This window comes from Chionomys nivalis, chromosome 21, assembly GCF_950005125.1.
Source record: "Chionomys nivalis chromosome 21, mChiNiv1.1, whole genome shotgun sequence".
In the NCBI taxonomy this organism is placed as follows: Eukaryota; Metazoa; Chordata; class Mammalia; order Rodentia; family Cricetidae; genus Chionomys; species Chionomys nivalis.
This window is the reverse complement of record NC_080106.1, coordinates 10,964,074-10,982,985: the sequence shown is the minus strand read 5'-3', so window position 1 is coordinate 10,982,985 and position 18,912 is coordinate 10,964,074. Positions and strand designations below refer to the sequence as shown.

Sequence of the window (18,912 nt, the reverse complement as noted above, 5' to 3'; positions counted from 1 at the left end):
TACTAGACCGGGATGGAGGTGGGTGGTCCTTGGACTTCCCACGGGGCAGGGAACCCTGATTGCTCTTCGGGCTGACGAGGGAGGGGGACTTGATTGGGAGAGGGGGAGGGAAATGGGAGGTGGTGGTGGGGAAGAGGCAGAAATCTTTAATAAATAAATTAATTAATTTTTTAAAAAAGAAAAGAACCAAGAAAGATAAGGCTAGGAATAATAGCCATGGTGACTGAAAGGACCGAAGAAGGTAGAGTGGGAGGTAGTGATCCAGTAGAGCCCTTGGGCCATTGAGGAATGGGGATGGTATCAGTCATGGTTGGTCTTCATTTTCCCATGGAGGATAAATTCATATGATATAAAATTACCCATTTTAGAATGGAGAATGGGGTGATATTTAGTAATTTCAGAATAGTCTATGACCATTCCTTCTGCCCCTTTCAAGACATGCTTTTCACCTCAAAAGGAATCCCTATCCCTATGAGATGCCCCTCACAGCTGTCTAACCCCAGCCCTAGTAACAGCAGTCCTGTTTCTCTGTCTCTGGAGTCACCTTTTCTGGATGCTAAAGAGACACAGATGCAACCATGCTGTTCCCTAGCTTGGAGCTCTGCCCTTTATACTCAGAGTCCAAGGGACCAAATCAAACTCACTGTTACTCCTAATCATCAGGCCTACCCCGATTTTCTCATTCCGACATCTTGAATGAGAGGAGTGAGCAGGTCTCCCTGCTTTGTCTGCAGTGTCCCTGTGTTACAGCTGGTGACCACCAGAGTCCAGTTGCTACAGGCTACCTTGCCATTGGTGCTGTGCATTCTGCAAGGAGACAGCGAAGTTGAGAGGCAGGTCTGCATAGTGCAACCTCTGAAGTGCTGGAGAGAACAGAAGATTGATGGGTGTAATGGTGATGCTCTATACGGGCCACACATCTTCGAAGAGCGTCCTCTGGATGTTCATGCATAATGCAAACTATGAAATGAACAGTGCATATTTAGGCTGTTCATGAGTTATTTGTGGACTTTCCTACCTGAAAGACATTCTAAAGTTTCCTTGCTTAAACTTAACTTGTGTCAAAATCTCAAGCACAGCCTAGGAAGAAGGCAATGTCTGTTCTTTCTCAAAAGGCTGCTGCTGACTTGGGATTTTTATATGCTTCTCCTGGGCCAGATCTTAGCGTGGCTATAGTTTCCTTGTTGCCCAAGTCCGAGGCCTCAAGCTACCACATTGGGTGTTCTCATCCACCTATCAGAGCACCTTTCTCTTTTATTTTACCTGTGTCCTGCTTTACAGTCTGATGCTTTTATCCATTTCATATGTCTCCTTCAAATGAAGCGGACTTTAGGGATATTGATGATCTGATCTTTGTTCTCTGATGCATTTCCAGCCCCTTCAATAACTGCATCAATTGAATTATAAATTGGGTCATTCTGGGTCCTCTTATTATTTTAAAAAAATCTATATGTTGTGTATATGTGCACATGCATACACACATGCTTTGCACTGCATTGTATGTGTGAAGGTCAGAAGACAGCAAAAGTAGGAATCTCTTTCCTGTTTAATCCTTGTGGGTCCTGAGGATCAAACTCAAGTTATTGAGCTTGGTAGAAGATGCCTTTTTACCTGCTGAAGCATCCTTTTCAAAAACAGGCCTAGAACAGAATTAAATAGCATGGGATTTCTTAGAGGATGAGGAAGGAGCCCAGAGAAGTAGGGGAGGGTCATGGCCCCAGGAAAGGAGGAGGATGGGGCAAGATGAAGCAGGATGGCTTCAGGCCTCTGCAGTTCTCAGCAACTCCAGCCTTATTGTCAGCCCCTGAGACAAAGTCACCCATCAGAATGTTCTGAGTCTACCTGGGTGGACCTGCTTCACTAAGTCACTGGTTGAGAGTGACCTGTGGGGAACAGGACATTTAAGAAAATGTGGCAAGAATTAATTTCAGTGCACAGCAGCTGGGCCTGTGGTCCACACTCCAATTAAAGATCTAGAACATTCTCACGGTCACCACAAGGGTAGGCAAAGAATGCTAGCTCTGTGCATGAATGATGAAGAAATGAGTGAGAGGGTAAATAAGTAAATGTGTTGTTATTCATGTTATGTCGCTACCCGGCTCTTACTTGGGTTTTCAAATAATGCATTTAGTTTTGCTAGCTATCCTATTATGGGCCGGGTGACTTACCTGCTATGCCTTCCTTAGTCCTCACAGAATCCCTAAGCACTATCATTTCTGTCTCATAGATGAGAAAAGCAAGGCTCCATTGAGGCTAAGCAGATGTAGTGTCTGGTCTCAAACTCCCTAACAGCCCATTATCAGTACATAGTGACTCAATACTGTACAGTTCTGGGCCCTCAGAAGTAGCCAGGGGCAGAGAAGTTGGAGTTCATCAGGTAACCAAGATGAACCTCATGACTTTGCATCCCCTTCATCCTTCCTTCTTTCACCACCGCTCATGTGATTGGTGCACATTTGTCCTGCACCTTTTGGGTACTGAGCCACAGAAGAACAATTCATCATCCCATCACTGAGGTATTTGCTGTTCCCTTGGTTAGTGTTCAGCTGTCGACTTGGCACTATCTAGACTCATCTGAAGTGTTTTAGCCGAAGGATTCTCCAGATCAGGTTGGCCTGTGGGTGTGTCTGCGCAGGGCTATCTTGACTGTTCAGTGGGGTAGGAAGACCCCCACTTGAATGTGGGCCACACCATGTATGGCTAGGCTGCAGTAAGTGTGTATGAGCAAAGAAACCTAGCTAAACAAACACTAGCAATTGTGCAAAGCTACGTCATTACTCTTTGTTCTCAACTGTTCTGAGGTGACTAGCTGCTTGAGTCCATACCCTGACTTCCCTGAAGATGAGCTGGAAATGTAAGCCAAATGAAACCTTGTTCCCCTAAGCCGTATTTGGTTAGGGTGTTATATCGCAGCAGCAAAAAGGGCAAGTAAAACAGTTGTCTGCAGTGTCCAACCCAGTGAAGAGCATGGGGCTCTTGAGTCATTTAAGTATGGCTACTATCATGGGATATGGGGGGAACATAAAACACACAGCAGGCTTCAAAGACATAGTATAGAAAAGGACATTTTTAAAAATCTCATGAATAGTTTCTATGTTATATAAAATAATGATTTTTGACTATACAAAGATAAATGAAATATATTATTAAGATGAATTCCATCATTATCGAAAATGTTTGATTTTTCTTTTTAATGATACTCTTAGATAATTGAAACATTCTCGTGACATGGTCTGTATTAGAATTCTCCTGCTAGACTCTGATATGTTGAACAGAGAGAAGGGCTGTGGGAGCAAGGGACACTGAGAACACAGAGCTGTGACGGCAGGACCTGGGAGAAAGTGTGTAGCCACGAGGACTTTGTCTGCAGATGCTGGGGCGGGGGCAGTGCCGTGGGTGACTGTGTATGTGAAGAGAGGTTGTACCCCAGTGTCTGGGGCTGGGGTTTGACTGAGGTGGTGTCAGGTTTGGGGACCAAACTCTGAGTTGAAGCTTTGCATCTCAAACTAGTGTCAGACTTACCTAAGGGAACGGTTGACTTCGTTCAGGATTTGATTGTTGGTTGTCTTAGAAGGGGGAAATTTGCTGAGAAAGCCCTGCAACATGAAGACTTACGGAGGGACCAAAAACAAAGGCTGTATTATTAGTTGCTGGTCTTGTGGCCCTGACAAAGGAAGGGTTTACTTTGGCTCACAGTTTGAGGGTGTAATCTATCATGGGGAGGAAGCCTTGGCGTCAGGGATTTGAGACAAGTGATCACATCATATTCACAGTAAGAAGAGAGAGGTTAATGCTGCGGCTTGCCTCCCTCTCTCCTTTTGATCCAGTCCAGGTCCACAGATGATAGCACATTTCTGCCCATTTTTAACATGGCTCTTCCTGCAATAAGTACTACAATCTAGAAAACTCCTTTATAGATCTTTGCTGCCATGGCAATTCTAAAATGCTATCAAAAATTGACAATAAGATAAATTATCACAAAGACTCTTGGGAGATCACACTGGTGGGCTGGGGTTTTGAGTCCTTTTGTAAAGGGCTATCTAAATGGCTCAGCCCCGTCTTCTCAGGTGTAAATAGAAACAGAGGGCAGAATGACCTTTTACCTCTTCCACACTCAGTCCCCATGGTCCCACTGTAACCCAGACAAAGATAAGTCTATGACGTCAGGTGTACACCACGGTGATTTGGTAAATTACAGCCAGAGTAGCATGAATTTGTAGGCGTAATGCATTTACCCATGGCCCCTGGAGTGCACTAGAAGACAATTTCTTGGTGTTTAAAAGATTATCCTTTTAATAATTCATTGTTCTTAACAACACGATACATCAGTGGCTTACACCGATGGCGTGTTTTATCTGCAATGTGCTTCCAAATTGAGAGGTCTCATAAAATAGCACTTAGCTCTCAGAAGCCTTGTGTTGTCTACAGCTCAGCCTCATGTCTGTTTGATGATAACGAACATCCTGTCTCTTTTATCATCCAGTGTAAGCTCTAATTTCAGAGCTCTGGAATAAATGAGGCTGTGCTTACAGGTGGGTGGTATGTGTGTGTATACATATAGTTGTATGCATACATATGTGTGTGCATGTATGTTCATGTATATACATATGTGTGCATGTGTATATGTGTATACATGTGTCCCATCCTGTGGGGGATGTGGGTCTAAGGTCGGTCCAGGAGCCCAGAGCGCAGAGGAGCTTCCCATGGCAGTGCTTACACGGATACCCCTGCTTCGCTTGGCCGAGATGTGTATTGATTTTTGTTGTTATTTGTGTGGGTACATATGTGTGTATGTGTGCATGTGCACATGTGTATATGTGTTTAGAGGTCAGAGATCAATGTCAAGTTTCTTTCTTAGTCTTGCTTTCAGGGTCGCTCACTGAACCCAGAGTTCAGCAATTTGCTATCCTACTGGCTTGCATACTCCAGAGATCCTCCTGTCTCTGTGTACCCAGCACTGGGATTCCAGGTACCTGTTACTATACTGAGTTTTTTTTTTTTTTTTTTAACACGGGTGCTGGGGATCCAAACTCAAGTCTTCATGTTTGAACTGCATGAAGTTTGCTGTCTGAACCTTTTCCCCAGAGACCCTGTTTTCCATTTGATGGGCATGAAGAATAGAGATTGGGGGACAGTGTCTTGTCCAAACCGTGGCTCATTATCAGCTACTTAGAGAATGTAAATAACTAAATAACATACCGCAGGTAGGCCACACAAACCCGGCTCCCTCTGGAATTGAGTTTTATTTGGTTATTGATGATCTTTGCTGTAAGATTTTCAGTAAGCAGACAAGGCACCAAGTTCTTTGGCCAAAGCCTGGGATGTTCCCAGGCAGAATACAGAGGAGCCAAGCAGAAGTGGGTGCCTGCAGAAAGCTGAGCAGTCTTGAGAAGGCAAGGTTGGGGAGATGAGAACTTGTCTTATTTCCAGCATAAATAAGCATTGAACATGTTTGTAAGCTTCTAGGAATTAGTCAATGGAGAGGAAGAGATTAAAGATGAGGGAGGAGATGGAGAGAGAGAGAGAGAGAGAGAGAGAGAGAGAGAGAGAGAGAGAGAGAGAGAGAGAGAGAGAGCAGTTCCCCTGAAGTGATAGGAGGGATGAAATTAGGAATGAGAGGTCAAGAAGCAAGTGTGGAGAAGTGGGTACCAGGGCAGGCCATAGATCTGTCTGGCTCTCACTTTTACGTGGAACAATAAGGAAGCATCAGTCTTCTCCTCCTTGACAAGAACCCGTAGGGTAGAGGCAGGTTTGGAGTTAGTTACTAGACATGAGTGTAATCTGAAAGCCGTGGTGAAATCCTGAGCAAGGAATCCCAGGAACGAAGTCCCATCCTGTGGAGGATGTGGGTCTAAGATCAGTCCTGGAGCCCAGAGCGCAGAGGAGCTTCCCATGTCTGCGCTCATGCGAATACCCCTCAAAGGCTGCTTCGCTTGGCCGAGATGTGTATTGATTTTTGTTGTTGTTTGTGTGGTTACATTTCCAGAAAGAAAACATGATCTCTTAGGGTCTGTTTGGGGGATAAAAGTGTCTGAACAAGAAAAAAACTGTGTGACGTGCCATCGACATTGTCCTTCTGTTCTTGTCACAGCTCATTTGCAGGCAACGTGGGGACCCAAGTTAGGAATACCCTTCAGCCCTTCAGACATGAGTTACCTGATTTCTAAAATCTTGGTGGAATAGAGTATTTGTCTGAGTGTGTGTATGTGTGTGTGTGTGTGTGTGTGTGTGTGTGTGAGAGAGAGAGAGAGAGAGAGAGAGAGAGAGAGAGAGAGAGAGAGAGAGAGAGAGAGAGAGAGAAGATGGGGCACGACTAGGGAGCAAGTGACACCTAAGATCAGAGGACTACGAGACAGCAGAACTAAGAAAACCAAATACGGGTCTGATGCTAAACCTGGAACCACCGTCCTATCAAATTGCCCTTAACATATTCATTTTAAAGTAGGAAAGAGCGGCCTACAAGGCTCATGTGCATGCGTGGGAGGCGACTTGTAAAAGCACAAGAGGCTGGCACATTTTGTCAGACCCAAGAACTTCACACACCTGCTTGAAGCAACATTGAAGTGGTTCTTTATGCTTGGAGGGGGTTCGCCTACCAAGCTCAAAATTGTGAAACCTACTGGGAAGAAAAGCTCCCCGGGGGCTTGATGCCTAAAATAAACAGAAATCAATTTTGACTTGTTTTCTAATCATGATAAATGAAGCTGGGTTAAGGGGGGAAAAACTCTCTGCGCATTAGTTGAGGAACACTTTGCCAAGATGCACTGGTCTCTGACAAGCAATTAAGAAGCCCTCTGATTGTGCCTGGCAGTGCCACGGCTCAGCACACTTCTGATTAATTCTCATTTTCATTCTTTACTTGGGATTTATTTACTCCTCTCACCTGGGATGCGTGTGACTCCTCCACCTCACCCTCCACCGCTCTCTCTCGAGTGTCTGTTCTTGGGCCTTTACAACTGTACCCAGTCATTAATCAGCTCCGTGTTCATTGCTGCTGCTGAAATACCTTCCGTGCAGAGCCTGCTTGGTCCACCTTCCCTTGAGTCCATCCATGGAAGAATTCTCTATGTCAACCCATCTTCACCTCCTTTGACTGTGCTCTTGAAAGGCAGAGTTTCTGGATCCAGCAGCACACAGCTATAATTACCATTATAGCACCGGGAACACTGAGGCAGGAGGATTGGTAATCCAAGGCCAGCGGGCACAACATAGGGAGACCCTGTAAAAACTAACCAAAATGGCAGGAAGAAGGAAGGGAAGGGGGAAGTGAAAAGAGAGGAGAGGAAGAGAGAGGAGAGAGAGGGAAGATAAAGAAGAAAGCTAGAGGAATCTGGCCTTGGGTGGTGTGGCAGGGAGAGGGTGCATTCACTCTGAGTTGTCACTAGTGGGTTGCAAGGATCCATCAGTGTAAAACTGAATTTGGATAAGCTTGGGGATCTTTGCAAAGCAAAGACACTGGAGTCAACACCCCTCTCTTTGCCTTCAGGGCCGTCATCTGTTGAGCCCTTTATACAGTCTAGATGCCATCTAACATCTTTCTCAGCTCTTTCTTGGCAGTCCCACCAGAACCTAGAAAGAGTCATGAAAGTTTAACCTATAATAGGAAGTCAGAGAGATGAATCTCTGTTGATGGGCTCCCTAGATAACCCACTGGCACCCATTCTTGGATAGGTGCACAAGGTGACCTGAGAACCCACAGTGAAATCTGTGACCCAGATCCTCTGTTTGACTGGAGCTCCACACCTCTGCACGGGGTCCCGTTGGCACCGTACGTACGTCTCAGCACGGGCTGCCTGCGCTGGGATGGAAATCAGAGAGTGGGGGTTTGTTCTTAGCAAGAGGCTGTCTTCAGGGGACCTGGCCACTCATGAGCACTGCCTCGTGGATTCAGCAGTCTCCTCTCCTTGTTCCTTTCTCGTTTTCTCCCACAAGGCTAATTGGAAGATACTTCTGCCCTGGGAACTTTCTGCTTGGATCCCAGACTGTCACGTGTTTTCTCTCTCTTCAAGGGCAGTGCAGACAGAAAAATGGAAAGAACCTTTGTGTGTAGCACACATGTAGGGGTCTTAGAATAACATGTCTGAATGATCCTTAGAGTATTGAGGGTGATAGTTGGTTTTGTCAATTTAATGCAGCTTAGACTCACTTTGAGGGACTGTTTAGATCTGCTTGGCCTATGGGTATGTCTGTGGAGGGTGGTGTTAATAGCGTTCGTTGACTATCCACAATCCACTGTGGATAACACCATTCCTTGGGTTTGTGTCCCGTGATTTGGGCAGAGACAAACACATCAGTTTCTCTCTGCTCTTAACTATGGGTGTGATGTAGCTATCTCAAGTTACAAATTCCTTGACTTCCCCACAGTGATTTACCATAACTTATAATTGTGAGCTAAAATCAACCCCTTTCCCCCTAAGTTGTTTTTGCTAGGTTATTTTATCAGAGTATTATAAATGGCACTAGAAAATAATGTAAGATTTAATGTACCTGTTTCATAAACAACCACATGGAGGCTTGAAGAGTTAATGTGGAATTTTGAAGTCCTCATAGTTAGGACAACTCTGAAGCCCAGCATATATATCTGTATATATGTATATGTGCATAAATATGTGTTATAGAATCCTGCCAGTTTCTTCCAAACTTTACTTTCTTCTATCTATCTATCTATCTATCTATCTATCTATCTATCTATCTATCTTCTAATCATCTTCTATAATATATACCTATATACCTATATATCACCTAACACCTACCATCTATGCATATCTATCTATCTATCTATATCTATCTATCTATCTATCTATCTATCTATCTATCTATCTATCTATCTATCTATCTATCTATCTATCTTCTAGTTCATATTTATATCAATAATCTATACTTAATTTATATGTCTATGGTCTATCTTTTATCTATCATGTCTTTTTCATTATTTCCTCCCCTACATAACACTCTCTTCCCACAGAAGTTATGGAATCCTGTGGTTTTGTTCCAAACTTCATTTTCTATTAAAATTATAACCTGCCACTAAAATATTTAAGCACACAAATTAACTCGTGTTAATTATGATATTTTCAAAGGTGACAAGCAATTAGAGTAAGATTTGAAAAAAAACACCTAAATATAACTTGGCATCTTTCATAATAACTATAAACCTTTGTCAATCATAACTTTATCTAACCCTGATATATGTTATGCCTAGACAGAACGGAAATGGCTTTTTAAAATGCTGCTTCTTCCAGACATGTTGACATTCAAAGCCATTACAGGTGGCTTTATGTTTAGTCTCTAATATTCTCTTGAAAGAGAGGTTAAAATGACGGCTTTCTATTTTGGTCAAGAGATGTTGAATCTTCCACCGAATGCTGCCATTAATCCCCACCCCATGACTCTCCAGTCTTCTTGTTCTGGGTCAGGCATTATGAAAAGGCAAGGCATTGTCTCTGGGGAAGAGGCAGATGCTGCCCTGGTGAACGATCACAGCTGTGTACAGTTCCAGGCTCATAGATGTGCACTGTGCTCTTTGCCCTATGTTTCTGGTTCTCAAGCCTCCTTTCAGATCAAGGCACGATGGAGCAGGAAGCAGGTTTGACTGGGAGTCTGTGTGGCCTGAGCTGCTTTCTTCTCAGACCAGCTGGACAGCGTGGCTAGTGGGTCACTGTTCCATCTGCACTGTAATTTCCCATGAGGACGGGGCAGCACTTGAACTTGGTGAACTTGGCCTCGCCCACAGCTCCAGTGTTCTGTAAGCTCTGACTCTAATTACTGCACTTTGACTCTTGCTAGGGTTTCCTTCCTGACTCCCTGAAACTCATGCCAACAATTCTTCAGGGGGAAGCTTGGAACCTCTGCAGCTTCCACAAACACCCCGCAAATGGCGGGACTCACAGGTGGAGAATTCTACCATAGCTCCTCCCCACCAGCTTCATCTCTGGGGTAGCTGGCACTGTATTCAATGCCATGATGATACTATACTATAAGAACCAGGTGTGGAGGCACACTACTGTTATCCCAGAACTTGGGAAGTAGAGGCAGGAGGTTTAGGACTTCACGTTTATTCTTGTCTATATAATGAGGTCAAGGAAGGCCTCAGAAACGTGAGATTCTATCTCAAAACCATACCGTTCAACTATTCTACTTCTGGGCTTATATTTAATGGACATGGTTTCCTACCATAAAGATATTGCCTCATCCGTGTTCTGACCTGCATGCTTCTCTAGCCACAGCAAACAAGGGAATGGAGCCAGCTTAGTGAATGCTGAGTGGAAACGTGAAGAGCACACATAATGGAGTTTGGTTTAGCTTCAGGGAAAAATAAAATTGTGAAGTTTGTGGGGAAATGGATGAATCTGGAAAACATTTCTATTATTTTAAGCTAGGTGCCCCAGACTCACAAAGACAACCGGTCCCATGTTCTTTCTTATATGCCAACCCTACCTTCCTAAAATGTGTTTTTAATGATGGGTATGTGAATGTGCCCGTTTGTCTGTCTTCTCGTACTTTGATGGTATCTCAGTTGGAAGAAGCCACAGTATGCATACGTAGCAACTACAATGACTGCCTAGTTCTGTGGATAATTTTTCTTTGAGGTGAAGTTGAGTCAAGAAATCAGAAAGGAACAGAGCCATGTACAAGCAGTGGTTTGAAGGAGGATGGGATGGTCTTCAGGAGCTCACTATAATCCCTCACCTTGTTCTCCACTAGATTCCTGGGAGAACATTCCAGAAGCCCCAGGACATTCCATTTAGCCACACATATCTATTGTATTGTCTAAGACCAGTATTTTTGACAGAGAGGATCCTTTTGTCAAAATCCTGCCAGAACCCAAGCCTTCCTCATCTGTCACGTGTTCACACTGACATCCCACTCCAATGATGAATACGTTTTCATCAGGAAAACAAAAAGAAAACATTCTATGCTTGCCGGTGTTACCAGCCCCTTGGTCATACACAACTCTGAGGAAAGGTTCCAAGTGAGGTTAAAATCACATGCCACACAAAGTAACATATATGTAATCACAATAGAGAGTGAGAGAGAGAGAAACAGAGACAGAAACAGAGAGAGACGGAGAGAAAGAGAGCAGCACTAAATGAGTTTTGTTTGACATCATCCACTGAGGATGTTGCTGTCATTACATAGCATGGCCTAATACAGCTCGTACTCCGAGCTGTGAGCAGTCGCGTATGCTTTTGTGTGCACCTGTGACTGTTTCTCCAGGAACGATGTGCAACACATGTCAAGACATGGACTAGCTTTTAAAGCCTCACCCAGCCCCCACCTTTGTCCTCTGCATCTCTTGACTTAGATGCTATTATTTATTCATGGTTTATTAGGTAAATATCTCCCCCAGATGAGCCAGGGTCTCCCTGGGGTCTGCCAGTTCCTCTGCATAAGCCTCCAGTGTTAGCGATTGTTTCATTAAACTCCGATGCGAAGGATGAGCCCTGCTGGAAAATTTGTTCTGTCTTATAAAAGTCTCCCAGGCTCTGAGACTCAAACTCCTAAGTGGGTTGCCCTGTTGTTGAGTGGCCACATGACACGCATCCTGCTCTCTGTGTATTTCCAGCCTGATTCACTCAGTGGGAAAGGATTGCCTCTTGGTTTGGGAGATGCAAATTTAAAAGAATGAGATTTTGAAAAGCCCACCATCTCCTTCGGCAAGGAGCAAGGGTACCCATACCTATCCAGAAGGCCGAGGATGCTACGAGACTTAGAGCTCCTGAGATTGCCAGCTCTGACCTTCATCCAGTGAGGCAGTGAGTGGGGTGAAGGGTGTGTTCAGGTGGACAATGCCCCCCGAAGTTAGGAGCAGGATGTAATATGGACATCTGGGGTAACAATTTCTCCTCAAATCAATGGCCCAGTTCTTGGCTCGCATTCCTAACTTTTAGTTCTAAATACTCCCAACAACCCCATGATATACAGTGCCCTGAGCTGACACTTCTCCAGCCTATTTCATTTCTTGAGCCCTTCAAGGGGTATGGAGCTGTAGACGTCCCCCCTGGCTGGGGCCCCCTGCATGGACAGACTTCATTCCCCATATGCTCACAACTCGTGGTTCAACCCTAATCTAACCAGCTCCTCCCACGACAGTACCAGAGCCCCGGTTCTTTCTTCCTTGACTCAGAAGCTGTCTCTACTCTCTCTGGAGTTCCCATCCTGCCGTTACTGTGGATAAATGTGGAAGCAGTCTCCATCCTTCATTCCCTTCTGCCTCTTCCCTTTGTCCCTCTGAGCCTTATCCAAATGTAGCCTCTCATGTCAAGGCGTTGCCTTCTGTAGACTTGTCCATTTTATCTTTTAAAATGGCTAGTTGAACTTAGCATTACAGAAGCTTTCCATCTCAGTCCACAGAAACTAAATTTGACCCAATAAATTTCCCTAGCCCATTCCAGTCTAAAACACACATAGGCCCCTACAATGCATAAATGGAGCTTAGACATTTATTAAATTATGTATGAATGAGTATAGATAGGCCAACTTCTTAAGCAAGTGGGGTCCTTTGCTGCAGAATGAAATGCTCTTCGTGGTCAAAACATTTCTTTAAGAAAATAAGTGATTAATAAGAAAGACAATGATGTACATAAAATAATTTGATTAAAATACTGTTAGCTGAGTTTACTCCATTGACCTCTGGGAAGAAGAAAACTGTAATTTGTGTCTTCTATTATTGCATTTAAGGAGAGTGCTGTCTAAAAGCTGTCTCTCTTCATGTTTGTTGTCTCAACATTATAAAATCTGTATTTAGCCCCAATTCAAACACATGAGACTGGCAATCTCATCATCCACACTGAGCAGTAAGACACTCAGAGTAAATGTTGATTTTAATCAAAAATTTAAAATTTGTAGAAAGTAGATAGAAATATTTTAAAATTTTAAAGCGTGTTGAATGGAGTCTAAATAGTGTTTTCTGAATTCAAGTCTAGCATGCTGTTCTGAAGGGTAGAAGGCACACCTACAGGGGAGAGGAATTCCATGTGGAGAGGTCCTGGGCTCTAGGACCAGCTGGCTAACTAGAACAGGCATGGGTGTGGAGGTGGCCAGGCAGACAGGTGCTTGTGTCCTATCAGCTATGAGTTTAGGGTTGAAATCCTCCCTTTCCCAGATCTGGGTTGCTGTCTGACTCTCTGGCCCAGCCCAGAGCTATAATGGATAAAAGATTGTAGCCAGTCAGGCCACGGCACTGGAGCCCATGGTGAGTGACGTTCATAGACTGGCTATTCACGTGGATCAAAAGTCACACATGAGGCTGGCTCTGGAGACAGGGCTGAAGGTAATTGTGCTGCAGAAGTCATGGTTGGGTAAATCGAGGCACAGGCATGATACAGTGATGGCCCTTTGGCCCTTTGGTGTGTCTAAGAAGGAAGGGTTGTCTTATCTTGGGTCTCCGTTGTGGTTTCTGTTTGGAGTGTCCGTACTCAAACGTTGACTCTCGGTGTATAAGTGTAGCAGTATTATGATGTGGAACTTCTAGGAATTCCCAAATGGATTAATTCTGGAGTAGAAATGAATTGGAATCAATCCACTGATGAATTCATGGTTTTATGCAATAGTGATTCATAATTCGCCATTGAGAGATGGGGAAAACTCTCAGAAGAAAGTTGACCACAGGATGTAGTAGTTACCTCTCTTGTTAGCTCTGTGACAAAATGATTGACAAAAACACACTAAGGGAGGCTGTACTCTGACTCAGTTTGAGGGTGTAGACCATCCTGTGAAAGGTCACAGTGGCAGGAAGAGGAGGCATCTGGTCACATTGTATCCACAGTTAGGAAGCAGAGAGAATTCCAGTGCTCAGCACACTTCCTCCTTTCTAATCAGCCCAGGACCTCAGGCCATGGAATGGTGTCACCCACATTTCAGGGGGACCCTCCCACCTTGGTTAACCAAATACAGACCAAGCTTTGCTCTTCTAACTGACCGCATCTTTTACTGGCCCTTCCTTTGATGCTCTGTGCTTCCTGGTCGCCATGAGATGAATGGATTTACTCCACTGTATCCTTCTACCATGGTGCAACACCAGCAACCTGTGGTCTAGAAACAACAGAGTCAGCTGACCGTGGATGGGACCCATGAGCCATAACTCAGTCTTTCTTCCTGCCATGTATTTGTATGAATGAAGTCAGATCCTGATTCAGTGGTCTAAAGCCCACTGGGTATTTGTGAGCTATGTGGGGGTGTATGGGTGGATGAGAGGGAAGTGGAGGGGAAAGAAGATGATTTTGCTAGTCAGGCTGGTATGGGTGAGACGGTTAAGTGCAAGACAGCTGGAGCTTAACCCTTCAGGAACTGATAAGAACCAAGCTCAGAGTCACTCCGGCTGGGGTCAGGGGACCAAGGCACGGGTAGACACCATCACTGTCAACGTTTAAGTTCAAAGTCTAGAAAAGCAGACATCAGAGGAGAAAGGCAGCGCTTGTGAAGATGGTGCAGGTTGCTCAGGAGATGTGAAAGAGGAAGCCGCTGCTTCCTTACTGCCATGACTGAGGTTCCATTGTATTCCAGAGCTGGCTTCCAAACAGCACAACTGTCCCACAGCAGGTTCCCTGCTATGTCACCCTCCCTTATTACCAACAGTGAGAGCACTCAACCTAAAGTGGGCATCCGAGTGCCCCATATGCAACCTCAGTTCTGACGGCCTGCAGAAAGATGCCCTTAGCTTTGCAGTATTATTGCCTCCAGTTTCCAGGGGACACGGAATAGGAGCTTAAAGTTCAGCATGGCGAACAGGTAGTCCACTGTGATCCGTTCATTAACTTCAGCATTGGTCATTTTGTGCTCAGCCCACCTGCCTGCGAGTGTCCCCACTGTGATCCTTGCTAACGCTGCTTTCACCAAAGGAACCAGTCCTTAAAAAAGTCACACTGTCTCATCCAAAAGAGGTTTAGGGTCCCCAGAGAAAGCTGCTGCAGCTGTGAAGCTGCATGAAACAGAGAGCATCTGTTGCAAGGCAAGGGGACTTCCTCTCTGATGAAGGGTGACATCTATCCTCACCTAAAGGTATAGGATAAGGAGTTACGCCTTTTGAGTAAAATGGTGGTTGTAGGTCTTCCACCAAGATCCTTGTTCTTACCAACCCCCAGGAGGTCACTAATTTCTGCACCTAAGGCTCAGAGATCACAGTGAAAGAGGGCAGAAAGATGGTAAGAGTCAAAGAACAGAGGGACTTGTGTGACAACTTGTCTCCTGGAAATGAGAGAGGAACCACATCCATGAAGTCTTGTCAACATGGCAGCGTAAACAAGACCTGAACAAAGACAGCACCAATAGACATCCTGGCACACTTGAGGAAAATCTCATGTGCTCTCAATCCCAGACAAAGAACTGCGAGCTACTAAGGAACACTTAGAGCAAGAGCAATAATGCTCCCCTGGAAAGAGTTCCCAGATTGGTTATTCTGAATCTAATGGTCAACCCTGAAACAATACATATACAAGTAACATTATATGAGCAACGCCCCCCAACCAGAAAACTTCACAAGAACCATAGCAATATTAAAATGCTAAAGAAATTGTAAATGAATATAGGGTCCAAAAAAATGGGCGGGGGGGGAATCATCTTTTGAACCTTGAGCAGTGCAATGCAGGCAAACTTCTTGGCCTTGGCCTGGTTGCTAGTTTAGGGGATGAAACCCCACACCCTGTATCTGCAGCTCTGAGAGAGGGGAGCAGCAACAGGGAATCTCAGGGCTGCTGAGCTGTGGTCTCCTCTCCAGAGCCGTCCCTGCAGCTCATCTGCCAGACCCTCTGAAATTTGTTGAGCTAGTTATTCATAATAGCATCAAATGTGATGAGGTCAAAGGGTTCCCCTGGGAGCTTCCACAGGTCTGGTGGAAATTTCCTGAAAAGTGTGTACAAACACTCTTGTTTGGCACTCCTCGGAAATGGGGAACAGGGTATGTGTTAAATTTTTACACTGTGTAACAGTTGAAACTCACACTGAATCCTAATTCACGTACTAGCCTGTTGCTCTTTTGGAAATGAGATGATGAAATGTCGCCCTGAGACAGCTTACACAGAACTCGGCCAGAATCCTCCGTGCGAAATGGCCTAATTTGGTGGCAATGGCGATAGTGTTGTGTAGGTGCAGAACAAACCCTGTGTTTTCAATTGTCTTTTTTATGGTCAATTAAGACAGTCTTAGGGTACAGATTTAACATCAGAGGCATCGAATGGAACAGACTGAAGCATGCCCTCCGATTAGAGGGACGATGTCCGTTTGTAGCAGTCCTTCCCAGGATGTTTTACCCACTTCTGCTTTTGAACTTGACCCAAAGGACTGAACCAACAGACTGTGGAAATGGTTTTGTAAACTGTAACGAAGGTATCTTTGTTTAACAGCTTCTTGCCCAAAGACGCCAGAGTGCTTTACAAACTTATCAAAGTGATATACACAGGTCGTTTGAGTCTTGCCTGAAATACTGGGGCCTGAGGGAGCAGTAGTCATGGGTGAAAAATCTCCCGTGGCAGAGAGAAACTCTAACAGGGAAGTGACGTGTCCGGCATCTAAAGCATCCTGCTCAACTAGAGGAACTTCTCAGGTCTTGGGATCTGCAGCCCAGTCTACCACACGCTCCAAGGTGACACTTCCATGGGAACAAGGTTTGAAATCTGTCCACGCCACGTGTCACGGCTATGCAGTTCCTCAGAATGCTGCTTCCACACGGGGGATGTGGCTTGGTTTGTAAAGACCTTGCCTTGCAAGCTTGAGGGTCGCCTTCTCAGTCTGCAGAATCCACAGGGAAAGGCAGGTATGGTGCGTGGTAAAGTCCCAGCATGGTGGAGATGAAGTAGGAGTCCATCTCTGGAGGTCACTGACTCATCTAACCCACATGATGAGTTGCAAGCCCGTGGGAGACCTTGTCCCAAAGAAAGCAAGGGAGCTTACAAATAATTGGGGACTGGGGAAATTATTTAGTATTAAAAACATGTACTGCTCTGGCAGAGGATTTGAGTTGAGTTTGATTCTCAGTGCCCATGTAGAATGTCTCACAACTATCTGCATCTTCAGCTCCAGGGGTATCTGATGTCTCTAGCCTTGTATATGCACTTGAACTCATATGAGAATGCACACACACACAAACACACACACACGTGCATTAAAAATAATAACAATAACTCTCTGAGAAGCAGCATGTCTCATTCTATTTCCTAGCATGCACATCAACACAGGACGAAACAGGTTCATGGCAGCTTCTTGAATAATGCTCACTCTTTAAAGGACATATGCAAAGCATTGTTGGCCAGGAGGCTTTTGGATGCATTTTAATAAATAGTTTAAAGTGTTCATATTTAATTTGCTTTTTAGAGGCATCTGAACATTGCTAGATGACATACCATTTATCCTATGGACAATAAACGCCTGGAATCCAAAGTGTGGTTCAATGGAGCCAACCTTATTTGTCATCTTCTATAGACAGGATGGGATTCAAGGCACATAGGGGATGTGGGACTGAGCTGTCCCACAGGCTTTTTGGGATTCCACTGCAGTAAGTGTGAGTTTTCAGGTATATTTGTTGCATGTATTGAGAAGAGTCCATAAAGTACCCAGATGGTTTATATATACACAGACTGCAGTATGTCTGGGCTCTAGGATAGTGATAACACCATCACTTGTCTATTGAAAAGTTCTGTTGTTATTTCGTTCTTTTCGGATGGAAGTTGACCATGTAGCCTAGGCTGACCTGGAACTCCCTGTGTAGCTCAAACACAGAATACCTTGCCTCGGCTCTCCTAGTGTTAGAATTGCAGATATGTGCTACTATATCAACTTTATTATCATATGTCTTAACGTCAGTTCCAGAGTAAGAAATCAAGAGATCTGAAGATTATTCCCTACAGGGAGAAGCTTGTATAATATGCAGAATTATACGTCTGCATGTTTATATAACACATTTAAGATGTTCCTAAACAAACTAAAAAGGGTCAGCTAGGTAATGTAGGAATCCCTGAAGCCATAACAATAGTAAAATATCCCCAAGCCCAATGGGCACGCATTGTAAAGTGATTACTGCCAAACCCAAGAGGAGAGAGAGTATAAATGTTTGGTCTTGGAACTGACATAACCCAAAGGCTCATGGGAAATAGGATCTAAGGGGAAGGAAAACTGAATGTGTTTCTGTCCTCAGAGAAGGGAAATGGTGGGGCAGTGATCACTGTGAGAGGGAGAAACAGGTCACACGGGTGCTAATCAGGGGGTCAGGTGTCCCTGTGGAGTCTGGAGTAGTGGGAAGAATGACATCGGTGGCCTTGGTGAGGGACTCCAGCAGAAGGCCCTTTGGTCAACAGTCAGAAGGGCGTCTTTGGTTGGAGAAATGAGAATTCCAGCTTATGTGTGTGTAGACATAAAAGTGAACATATAAGCAAAAGCCCCAAAAGAATGTTAAAGGGGGAAGCCTAGTTATGTGACTTTAAAAACCTGTAAGAGTAGAGAAAGGGGGAGAAGAGAGTCGAGGGGAGGAGGGAAGGTGAGGGAGAGAAAAGGGAGGGGAGAGGGAGAAGAGAGTCTTGGAGAAACATATGTGACCAATGTGGATTTCTCTAATAAACTCAGTGGGAAAGAGCATCTAAAATAAACAGGTGTATCGGTAAGGGCCATAACCCATCATGATCATACCAGGGCCGAAAGTTTCCTGACAATAGCAGATTTCAAATGAGCCAAAGAAAGCGGAGAGAGATTTGTGCCGGCAATTGCAGGCAGACCCGCTGTCTGGCAGGCAGCGCTCTGGAGGAAGTGGTCACGAGTGAAAGGCAGCCTAGGTAGGCTTGGGGCGCTCCCCTTCCTATGATCAAAGAAAATAATCATCATCCCGTAAAAGACTTGAACAAATATAAATAGGAGAAAATTGGAGCCTGAGATAGTTGAGAAGATGATAAAAGTACATGCTATTGATTGAAGCGCATCCTCCTTATG

General features: G+C 44.6%; 1 protein-coding gene across 1 annotated transcript in view; it reads left to right on the top strand.

Moving 5' to 3' along the window:
• The window catches only part of Cdh13 (cadherin 13), a 940,941-nt gene that overhangs the window by 243,746 nt on the left and 678,283 nt on the right, over nucleotides 1-18,912 (top strand). The window lies entirely within an intron of this gene.